The sequence below is a fragment of the Pteropus medius genome, unplaced genomic scaffold (assembly GCF_902729225.1).
Source record: "Pteropus medius unplaced genomic scaffold, Ma_sr-lr_union100, whole genome shotgun sequence".
Taxonomy (NCBI): Eukaryota; Metazoa; Chordata; class Mammalia; order Chiroptera; family Pteropodidae; genus Pteropus; species Pteropus medius.
The window spans coordinates 7638772-7651301 of NW_024347790.1; the positions used below are offsets into that span (position 1 = coordinate 7638772).

The window sequence follows — 12530 nt, forward strand, 5'->3', positions numbered from 1 at the left end:
ACTGAGTGAACCCTGATGTAAACTGTGGACTCTGGTTGGTAACGAGGTGTCAGTGATGGCTCAGCGATGGTAACAAAGGTGCCTTCTGGTGCAGGATGCTGGTAGTGGGGATGGCTGGGTTGAGTGGAAGGGATATGTGGGAACTCTGTACTTTTCCCTCAATTTTGTTCCGAACCTGAAACCTCTCTCAAATATAGAGTCCATTATTTTTTTTGTAAGTGCTAGCAGCATGTGATAGCATCAAGAAGAAAGTTTGTATGGGGAGATGCTGGAGCGAGATCCTGGAGGAGGGGAACGACTCATCCTTGGAGAAGAGAGCATGTCACTGACACAGAAAATGACAGTGCAGGACTTCAAGGGACAGCACTGAAAGGACTTTAGGGGCCAGGCTGAGAAGGCTGGTTTCTGTTCTGTGGGCAGGAAGGAGTCACAGAAGGTTCTGAGCCAGGGGGTTATACGATGAAGACAGTCTAAGGATTTAGAGTGGAACGGAATTTGCAGCAAGGATGAAGCCTGGAGGACCGGAATCACAGGGCAGGCCTGAGGCAGTGAGCTGGGGGGCTGGGACACAGGAAGGGGTGGAGGGAGGGGCTGAGAACGTGTAAAAAATTTTGAGCTTTTGAGACTAGAACAGTGAAGCCAATACTGAAAATAGTAAATACAGAAAGAGATGTAAATTTAGGGTATGTAGAAGATGAATTATCTTGGGTGTGCACAGATTATTCATGTGGAGAGGCCTAACATACAGTTACAAATGTGGTTCTGAGGCCAAAAATATTTAGACGTAATCTGCAAGGAGATACTAATTAAAGCTTTAGGAGGAGCTACAGCTATAGGAATTGATAAGGTTGTAAAGGGATTCATTCAGATGAAAAAAGAAAATGGCCAGAGTCTTCAGGAAGAAGATTCAGCAAAGGAGTCTGATAAGGAGCATTTAGAGATAGATGAACCAGAAGAGGCAATGTTCCCTGCTGGCCACACTCAGGGAAGTACAGACAGACACCTACCTCTATCATCAGAAATAATTTCTTATGCCCCTTTCCCTTTCATGGCAGAACATAGATGCTATAAGCAAAAACTGAAATGCGACTTTGTGAAAGTTTACCATCTAAGACAGGGAACACAGATTTCCAAATTACAGCTTCAAAGTATAAATAGGTGGTAGAGTGCACAATGGTTCCCAATGAGTCATATCTTCCAGTATCCATTGACTCTGGTCTTGCCTATTGTCTTGGCCAATAGGACATCAGGAGATGAGACCATGAGCACAAGCCAGACAAGCGCCTGTGCCTTGGGCTTGTCCTCCGGGATGCTGCTGCTGTGGCAGCCAGAGCTGACCTCCACACATGCGAGAGGGGCCATCAGGGGCTGTCCAGCCCCAGGGGAGTCCCTAGATAGCTGCAGCCACAGGAGAGAGAGCAGAAGAACTGCCCAGCAGAGCTTAGCTCCAATTGCAGAATCATAAGCAAATAAAGAGTCGTTTTTAAGCCACTAAGTTTTGGGTGATGTATTGTACAGCAATAAATAACTACTGCAGAACATTTTCAAGGTGGGGTGCAAAGCAACGATCTGTGGGGAGACGTGGAAGAAGTTTTAGGTTCAGAATGGAAGACTATTTAATTATCCGTGCATCCATCCAATCACAGAAGGTTGAAAATGGTCCCATGATTGGAAACCTGGGCTGGTCCCTCTGGCACTAAGCACCATTTCCAGATGGCTCTTTTCAGACTGTTAATATTCTCACCTGTTGATTCCACCCATAACCACCTATAAGTATAGATTTCAGAATTTAAGAGCAAAAAAGACCCAGAGATGACCCAAAGATGAGGAAATTAAAACCCAAAAAGGTGACTTCTTGCCAAAGTACCACAACCTAATTACTTTCAGTATCAAAACCAGAATCGGAACTGCTGCCGCTCAGCGCGATGTGCTTCAGGCTGCACAAATCTGCCCAGTCATAACCACATACTCTGCCTAATTTAGTCTTTTCGAACCCTATTCACAGACTCGGGAGAACCGGCCTTTCTCACGCCCTGGACCGTGGACACATGGTCTCTTGGTGCAGCCAGGCTCAGTGGTTGGCTGGAATTATCCAGGCGGTGCTTGAAGAAGCAACGCAGAGCAAGGCAAGCAGCATGACCTGCATGGCTACAAGGTCGCAGTAGGCATGCTACTGAGACAAGACCAGAACTCAGGCCACCACCACCAAAGTGACTGCAGAAACAAAGAGCGTGCCATCAAAAAACCCCACGAAACATGTTTATTCGACGTTGAGCCTTGACGCACATCAGCTCTCGGGATGTGCAGCCCTCGGTCACCAAGAGGGTCTCACGAGCCCACGCTGGAACAGCTGTTTCTGACTCACAGAGTGATTCGAATGGATGATTTGAACATAAGTGTGAAGACAGTTCTAGAAAGAATTTATAAATGAGCACCATCTCTAGAAACTGTGCCCTTTGGAGACTCAGCGCTCCGAAATTCTGCTAGCTCATGCTCTCATCGTCTTCCTGAACAGGCCCCAGGACCAGGGAATCTGCGGTAATGAGCACCAGTGGGGCTCCAGGAGGGTTGCGTCTTGGATAATAATCTATTTTGAAGCGAATTTCATCTTCTTTCCATAGTCATCAATTATAAGAATAAATTAATATAATTAAAATGAAAAGCATTAGTTTTATATTTAAAAAACACTCTATATGATATAAATTTGGGGTAGGAACATTAAAAGCTATCATATTAAATGAAATCCTTAGGTCTCTACCATGCTGTCTCTTTTCTTTGAATAATCTCTCCTTTATATTTCCCTATTAAGTTTCTATATACACGTGACCATGTTCTTTGGTTAATTTGACCGAAACTTATAGCCTCTTTCAGTAACTCCTTCCTCCCATCTCCACAGAATCACTTTTCCTGACTTCTTGTCTTCAATTATCCTTAAAGTACGTCTTAAAATTATGCTATACTTAAATTAAGAATGAAACCAAGAGGGGCAGGAAGAGTCTAACACAACACTTCATGCTTACGGGCCTGAGAAGATTTATTCGATGTGAACCCCAAGAAGGAATTTATCTTCTGAGATGAACTCCCCATGGTCAAGTTAGGGCCCAAATTTTATAAATAATTAAGAGTCTAGTGGCCATTTGCTGATAGGGGATCCCCAGGTACTCTGTATACCATAGACTGAACTCTTGGCTTCCCGCAGTCTGTCCTGCTTCTTTATGTGTCTGAGTCAACCATTATAGGTAAGCCCTGGTTTCATCTTCCGACTAACAGACCAAGACCTGCTCTGTCCAATCAGAACTGCACAATTATATCCTCATTTGCATCTCTTCTGACCAATCAGAACAGCTCTATAACAACCAATCAGAACTGTATGAGTTTGGAAACTTCCTTTGCATAACATTGGACCAATTGGGAACTTGGGGAGAAACTTTATATAAAGGCAGCCTCCCTTCTGAATCTGGGGAGCTCACGTCCGGTTTCTACTGGAGGAGACATTTCTCTGGTTTGCAAACTGTTTCACCTGGATAAATTCTCCTTTTTCACACCTCTTTGGGGATTTTGGTTTACATGCTCTTCCTTCTCTTTCCTTTTTTAAAATAAATATTTTTCAAAGTAAATATTTAAACTAGTCATTTTTCAAAGTAAACATTTTTCAAAGTAAATATTTTAACTAGAAATTGTCTCTAACCATACTTCTAGTGAACAGGGGTCAATTTTTTAAAAGGGAAGGGAAAAAAACCACTTTCTACTGTTATTCTATGTTCAATCACAAGAAATTCTTTGACACAAGTTTTTGGCTTTTGCTTTAAAAGAATTCTGAGGGAACTTCAAGTTCAATGAAAGAGAAAGTCTAAAAATCATAGTGCCTTGGAATAGCTATTATAGTTTTTCTACTTCTTCGTTCCCCTGCTGACTATATATGTAGGCGAAATCAAAGGAAGTTTTAAAAGAATTAACATTTTAATTAATTGAGAGACAAAAATAAATGTATTTCTCTTAATTTCTCCATTCAAGAGTCAGAATTAAGAGCTTTTTAAAAAAATGTACATGCATCCTTAACTTTTATCAGGTCCAAATTGACTTGGAAATGATCACAGGAAAAAAGTAGATGATACATCCAAGAATACAGATTGGTGAAAACACAGAACATGCACATCACTGAAGAATACCCTACTCTAATATTTCTTTTAAATTAGAACACGATTTTTCACAACACAAAATGCCTCCCATTTTCCTTATTAAAACCTCCGAATGGACAATTTGCTATCGCTCATCAAAAGGAGCCATAGCTTAAAATCGAACATCTTTTTTAGTGATCTCTTCCCCTCAATAAGCATAAAAGAATTTTTTATGAACACCGACAAAACTAAAAAGTTAGATTTAATTCACAGAAGCAGGAACAATTAGTCATGTCAGGTCTTCATCCGCACAAATTCACAGCTCCTTCTTCATAGCACGGAGAACACGTGAATGGAATTACTATGCTGAATTTCATCCAACTTCTAGCCGTATTTCAGTTTTCAAACTTAATTAAAACTGGCAGTTTTACTAAGAAGAATCAAATTTCAATCAAATGGGTGTGTTGTCTTTCTTTCTTTAAAGAAAAGGCAAAAAAAAAAAAAAAAATCAGGATGTCCCAAGCAAAGGATTAACAGAGCTTTGATTAGAATCGAAAGTTACGAGTTAAACAGGTGTTTTGAATTACCACTTTTATTAAAACACAATCCTTTATATGAAGCTCACTGGATTTTTTATTAGTTCTAGAATATTGAAAGAAAATGTCTGTTTGGCTTAACATAATAGGGACTCATAAATCACGGAAGAATGATGGAATTACATCTGGGAAATTTACTCCTTCAGTACGTCCCTTGGTGGCACCAGGTATTTTCAAATCCAAAGAAACCTTTGCAACAATCAGGTGCTCTTTCCACAGACAAGAGGACTCCCAGGTACGGGGCGGAGTGAAATGAGAAACGAGAGTGTCAGCCTGTTTACCAGCACAAAGTCTTTTTCATGAGGATGATGCATTACATGAAAGAGTTTAAAGAGCAGCAGAATCATCTGGAAGAACAGCAGCTGTGGCAGGAAGCCATGCTGGCTGAGACCCACTGCCCCTCAAAGGACCCTGGGGGTGGGTTATGCTGACTCTGTCAGTGACCTGCGCACAACCTTGGGGATTTGCCTGCCCTCTTCATGGAGTTCTGTTGAAAAAGACAATTATGGGCACATCCTAATATTCAAGCTTCTTGCTAGATCCAATTTATTTACCTTCTTCTCTTCCTGTGGGAAAATGGAATCTAGACTCCAGTGATTGACATGGTGTTGCTTAAACATGGTTCAATTTTGAATTCCGTAATGCAAAATGGATATATAGTGCAGAGGAAATTGAGGAGAAGCAGTGATAGTTAGATGAAAGAGAATAATATATAATATTCTATATAAACGTGTGGCAAGGATGTGGAGCCTAATGAGATCTAGGGGAAAATTATCAAGCTAAAAAGCAATACACAGTTCCAAGAACTAAGAGAAAGATTTGTTGAGAAAAAGTGTAATTTGACTCACATTCCTTTCTGAACAAAAAATTTAATGCCTCTTCTATGATCAAGCCTTATCAAATCGACAAATGCAATATATGCTTGTAATGCAGTAGTGTTTTTTAAATTTATCATCATCGTAAGTCTTACTGTACATTTATTACATTCTATGACAAATGATGTTGCAGACAGAAACAGCAGTTTTAGTCTCGGACGGCACTCTGCAGACTACCTAATCAAGCCCCCTTATTTTATAAATGAAGAAACTGAAGCCCAGTGGCATCCAGGGTAAAGGCAGGCAAAGCCCCAGGGCTCTTGACTGCTCAGCCAGAGTCTGCTTTTGCCCACCGCCCGCGAAGTGGCCCTGAGCATGCCAGGGCCACTATGCCACTAAGACACAGTCTGTCTCAGAAAATAGATCCTTGGTCGATCACAATAAGGCACTCACTTGAACATAAGGAGTGAATTTTTGTTCTATTCAAGGGACCTCATATTTACTCACTTAATGCGCACTCAACTCTCCGTTTTGAATGCCCTGCTCACCAGCCGCGTCCCTCCCCACACCCATATGGCTACCACAGGAGTGGAGATTCTATGTACTGTGGCCCTATTCCCTGCCCAACAGCGTTCCCCAGTCCCCGCCTTAACTGCTTGGCCTGGGATTGGCCCGAGCCCCAAGCCGTGCAATGAGTCTTCTTCCCAGGGTGGGACTTGGGACCTTTGTGCTGGCCTCTCCCCACCGCTGCATGATGAAATATAAAACACGGTGGTCATCAGTGACCTCCATGATTTGGCCTGGAGGAGGCAGAGGTGTTGACCAGAAGCAGCGATGAGAAACAGAGGTCCTGGCAGCACCTGCAGCCCTGGTTCCCGCCACGCTGCAGGCTTTGGTCGACGAAGAGAATTACGTCTGAAAACCAACTTTCTTGGACACAAGGAAGAAACACCTTTTCTGTTTAGCTGGAGAAGGAGCCAAGAGGAGAGGAAGAAGGGAAGATTAAGATTTCATTGGACTTTTGACCACATTCTTACTTTAAAAAATAATTCAGATGTCTGACAGAGTTTTCATTCTTCCATCTCACACACAAAAAATCTTAGGTCAGTGCTAACAACACATATTTTGCGTGCATTTTGCTTCCAGGTAGCTTGGACTCACCTAATAGGTGGTGGTTTCAAGTACACATATTTTTCTAACAAACAGACTTAAATTAAGCTCTTAGAGACAGGAAGCAGATGAGTTCAGATGGCAAAAAGTCAAGACTCACCTTACTTCTGCTGAGAATAACTGGAATGCCATCTGTTTGTCAGAGAGTAAAAGCTACAGTATTTACACTGAGTTTCTAACTTATGAGGAACACTTTTTCTTTCCCATTTGAACCCAAGTGGGGTCGGGAGCCAAGGTGGACCTTCTAGAACCTCTGATGAGGAGCGTGCTCTTTATCCCCACCCGGAGAGTGTGTGAGTTGGCACTGAGCCAAAGTGTTAAACACACTTATTAAAGAAAGACGAAGATTATCTAGTCAGAGATACGGTCTTCTTTAATTACTGCCTTCTTTGTAGATTGAGCAGAATTCCCACACTTCTTACAGAAAAGAATCAGTAGAAGAAGAAAAAAAAAACACAGGATGAAAGCTGAGTAGGCTATAAACTCTGACCCACAGATATTTTTCTTCTTAAAATAAATAAACAAAATTGTTTACTTACACTACAAAGTTTTTTCAAACAAGGACTGAAATCTGCTTTCTGAAAGAGGATTTATTGCTCACTGGCAGAAGCAGACTAGAAAACACAAGTCCTCATAAGTCCTTAATAGCATTACTTTTCTCATTGTTTCCTGAGCTCTAAGAAGCCTAATAAGGGTGTGTGTCTGCCCACATGCCAGCCCGTAGCATGCCACTGGGCAGGAATATCACATTCTAAGTCTTTCTAGATGATTCGGTTTCTAAATACCCTATGTGTGTGTGAGTGTGAGTGTGTGTGCAAGCATGCGTGTTTTCCTATAGCCTTAACATAGATGTGTCGTTATTTTGTGAAAGGGTTTCGGGACAAAGCTAGAGGCAGGGACACAGATAAGAAAATGAAAGAAGCTTTAGGAGGCAGAGTTTAGAGATAAACATGCACTCCTGGAATTTGCTGGTTAACACATCCCATCTTAAAGCCCATCAGAGATCCATCTAATCTGCACAATATGGAAGACAATAACATAAGAAAAAATGACAATAATTCAGTGTGCCTTCAACTGCATGGGAAAAAAAAAAAACCAAACTGATCAGTGAGATGGCTGACAGGGAACGCTTCTTCCCACAACTAGCCATCTCATCTTTGTTTCAAGTAACTAGGGACTTGCCCCTGAATCGTCACAGAGGACAGGATTGTGGAGACTTTCGGCACATATCCGTGAAGAAAGCTGGCAAGTTAGGCCACAGTAAATGACCCAATGAAAATATGCTGACGATAAGTATATGCAGAGTAGACCCTTTGGGAATTTGGGCAATGAAATCTCCAGTGAGTTGCAGGTGAATTCAGCCTTGGCCCTGGAAGCAGGGTGCTGAGAACAACAAAAGAAAAACAATGTGTGAAAAGAAATAAGAATTACGTTCCAAGAAAATCATTTAGCAGATAAAAATAAAGTATTGAGAAGAACATCTCAGGCATATCTTTACTTGCCGTGACCCATCCTTATCTAAACTCCCTCCTGAATCCTTTCCTACATCTACCCACTCTTCAAGGCTGTTCAGATTTGATCTGTGTCTTCCTCAAAGCCATCCTGGAATATTCTAGCCCAGATTGATTTTCTTTCCAGTCTCTGGGCTTCTGGAGGACATTTAACAGACTGGCCAGTGTGTTTTATGTATCATTTTCTCTCTCTTTTCCTGCAAGTGTTGTATCTTAAAATATACTGAGAAAAGTAAAAAAATAAAAAAAAATAAAAAAAAAAATCAGGTACCTTATAATGAGTGTGATAGTCTGTAAAGAAAATATTCAAACAACTAAAAAATTAGCACTCATTGAAAAAGAGGGCAGTTAGTTCCTTGAATCTGCATAATATAGTTATTCTGTTAATATTCTGTTGGCTAGCATTAAATGACCCTCAGGTTATTATTGCATCAAAGAGGAGGAAGTTACGTAAAGGAAATTTATTGCACAGAACAGCTTCTTTTCATTATTCCTCTTATTCAAATTTTGATGAATATCTCTGAGAATCTTTAACCGCTTGTTCCAGACAATGAACTTTCTGCCTCTTCTAAGTATTTTCCTTCAGACTGAAAAACACTCATTAATATTTGAGTCTTTCCTGTCATTTCTTACGTCTCTCTGATTTTATGGGAGGGACCCTGAAACACTTGATCTTTTTTTTTTTTTTTTTTAGGCAGTTTATCCCCAGGAAGAACTGAAAACTGATTAGCTACAACCAAACATTAAAAAATTCTCCCGTTTTTGTGGTCTGAAAAAGGCACATTTTCTTCACAAGCTTCTAGGCAACAAATATAACTGCATGTGCAACTATTTCAAACACACTCCAAGCCTAACGAGCAAGACGCTCTTTTGCCAGACCACAAAGTCTTTGAGAGATCAGTTCGGCCAGTAAAGGCTGGAGACTACACACATTCCTGAAATATGAAAGTAGAGAGATGTTTGGGACCATCTGAACGGAGTTCAGGGACATTTGCATGAAGACAGTAGGCACATAGCAGTGTCTTGCCTTCAAGAATTAATCCTCTGACTTCTCTCAAAAATCTCATCTGTACAAGTCAGAAAGCCCTGATAAAAATAATTCACTAATACAGGCACTGTAATATTTTCATTCATAGCTCTAATTAGAGTTTAGCTACATGTCATTCAATTTTTCAGAATAAAAATCTCTCCAGAAATTCTTGCAGATACTGTAAGATTGAACATGCACGTGTTTAATAGATTCTCTAGAAGGCTTTGCCAAATTCTAAACGTTCCATCATGCATTTATTCACCAGTTATTGAGCAACTTATGAATTATTTAACATTTTCCCGTATTCTACTGATTATCAGATGGGTCTATAGTGTCTCTAAGTTTCTTTCTCCTTCGGCTATAATTTTTCTATTCAAAAGAAGAAATTTCTTTATTAAGTTCACAGTTTCAAAATATTAACTTGGCTATCCAACGCATCATCTTCCACATGAAAAGGGCAGAGCGACTGCAGGCACTGTGGCCTGTGTGACGACACCCTGAGCCAAACTACATGTCAAATTGCCGCTCCTTTTCTAAGTAAGTGCCATGTTGCGTTTGGTACAGTGCAACATGTCTGGCCTCAGTGTCGTGAGGGAACATGAGGGGACACTGCGCACACAAGGAAGCAAGAAGTTTGAAAGCATGGGGAGTGGAACATAAAGAACACATAGAGCTAACGGCCAACCTGAATATATACTGGCCTACGCACTTCTGCAGTGTGAACCTGCACTTGGGCAGTAACGACAGGAACGGGGTCCACGGCCAAATAACGGAACAGATGAATTTAACAAAACATGACCACAGCAGACCCCTCGGTGACCTGCACAGCACATGAAGAAAGACGGGCCCTAGGCGAAACGCTTAAGCAGATTTACTCTTCAGCAAAATTCTCTTCGGTATTTCTCTTATGGTCATCCACACCGCCCTCCCCTCCCATCTGGTCACAAAAGGTCCCTTGTATCCGCTGCGGGAGCACCCACAGTCTCACCGTTTATATGTTATCTGTTCTCATCCATCTTCTGACCCGCATTAGTCTATAAATGCCTTGACGACAGAGGTTCATTTCCACCCTAGGACCCGCCCCCGGGATTTGGCTCAATAAACATTTGTTCAACTAACAAGCTGCCAAACTGTGCCCCCAATTTTTCTCCCATCGAATGCGGCCTGCTCCGCGTCGCACTCCTCAAGTGCCTTCTCAGGTGACAGGTGATCTGACAGGCCAATGGGGGACTGTATCAGTGGGAGAAAACGCTTCACTGTCTGGTCACTGACTCTTTTTTCAGCCTGAACTAAAATATGGAAATGAGAACACTTGCCCTACATACTTCACCATGAAATATCAGGGTACACTGTAACAGCACTATATAAACGTGGTCATGTTTTAGCTAGATCTTGTTAATAATCTGGATTTCTCGAAAGTATAGTTTCTCATTGAGGTATCAATCATGGTATGCTGGGATAGTTACTACAGAAATTAATGCAATTAATAGTTAATATAGGTAGAATAAATGCATTTTTTTATGTTAAATGAACTTTTCCAGGCATAATCTAGCTGCTAACAGAACTAGATAATCTCTAGAGGTTTTAGAAATGACCTATTTTCAAAAATAAAAATATTCCCCGCTAAACTTGACTTGAGAGTCTCTTCTTTTTGGAAAAACACTAATTTTAATTGAATGTTTTTTCTACCTTTTGCTGGTTGCCCCTTCTCCAGCTGATTTCTACATGTCAGAGTCTGGGCTCGGGCCCTCTCGCAAGGCTCCCTCTTCCGCTGCACGGCTGTGCGCCTCGTAGATGTGATGACCTCCTCATCTGTAGCCCCCACCCCAGATCCGTACCTTCCCTCTGAGCTCCAGACCCCTATCCAATGGCTTTCCTGTCATCTCCAAAAGTGCTCACTACTCACTTGAATGTGCCCGAAAGCAGGGAATTTTATTCTTAATGCATCTTTCACCTTCACTCCCCCTGTACTGAAAAGTCTGTCTCCTAAATAAGCGTCCAGGCCCAGTTTCTCTCCATCCCCATGGCCACCACCACTGTCGCCCGGTCTACCCACCACGCCAGGCTCTTCGCTGTCTCCTGGCTTTCACCCCTCCCCTTCTCTAACCCACTCTCCAGATTGCAGCTGCTGAGATCATTTACAAAAACTCCGTTGCTTCTACTCTTACACTCAAAAGATGACTTCTGATCGTTCTTAGGAAAAATTCTTCTTGTGATCTCAAATCCGTCATCCGACCCTACCCACCTCTGCAGCTGTCACCTCCCACTCCCTCACACAGGCCTTCTCTCCTGCCTCCAGGGAGCCTCAGGCCTCACCTGTGCTTCCTCTGCCCAGCATTCTCGTACCCTCCCCACTTCCTGTTTCCTTCGCCTGGCAAACCCAACTCCACCCACAAGCCTCAGTTCACATGCATCTTCCTTGAGAGGCTTTCTCAGCACCCCGCCCCCATCTCCGGTTTAAATTAAGTCCCCTTATTATTTACTTCTAAGCATGTGTACATGTCCTTTGCAGCCTCGTCACGACTGTCGTTATTGCTATTCGTGTGTTTGTTGTTAACAGCAAACCTCATGACAGCAGACCATGACTGCTGTGTTTGGTGCTACCTCCGGAGTCAGCTCAGTGACAAGACAGCAGACAGATGCCCAGGCAGGCGGGTACTCGTTACCCATTCCTGCCTCCATCTTGCGGGCCTCCCTGTATTGCAAAGGCTGGGGGCTAAAAATTACACTTCTCAAACTTCCTCACCAGTGGCCATCTGGATATAAAATCACAGTCTTACCCTCCTAGAGCTGCAAAGATTCTTCGAGGCACTATCAATGCCCACTAATGCATTTAATTCCTTATTATCTAAATCAGCTTCAGTACCTTCTGTTTTCTGTAAGGGAACCCTGACTCATACCGAGCTCAATATGAGTGCTCACTTAATATTCATGAGCGAATTTATAACCTACACACATGACAATTTTTAACTATCACTTTAGCAACTGTCTCATAAACCACTGAACTGTGATATTTTGTGAGGTGATTCCTTTTGCCAAGCAATGTCTTCAGAGTGATCAATACCCGGGGGTATATTTCATGTAAGAAATTTGCTTTTAAGATAGTAAAATGTGCATTAAAACCAAGTCTATCATTGTGTGTGATAAATTCAGTCCTAAAACTCGAGTTACATCTAATATGTGCAACACAGGGAAATAGAAAATGATGTTTGTTCAATGAACAATGTATAAACAATTCTCAACTGAAACACTGCTCCTTCGAAACTGCTTAAAAATATTTATGAGAAAGG

General features: G+C 41.8%; 1 protein-coding gene across 4 annotated transcripts in view; it reads right to left on the reverse strand.

The window, feature by feature from the left end:
- PIP4K2A (phosphatidylinositol-5-phosphate 4-kinase type 2 alpha) overlaps positions 1-12530 on the reverse strand; it is a 166805-nt gene that overhangs the window by 104081 nt on the left and 50194 nt on the right. The gene's annotated exons all lie outside the window — the stretch shown is intronic.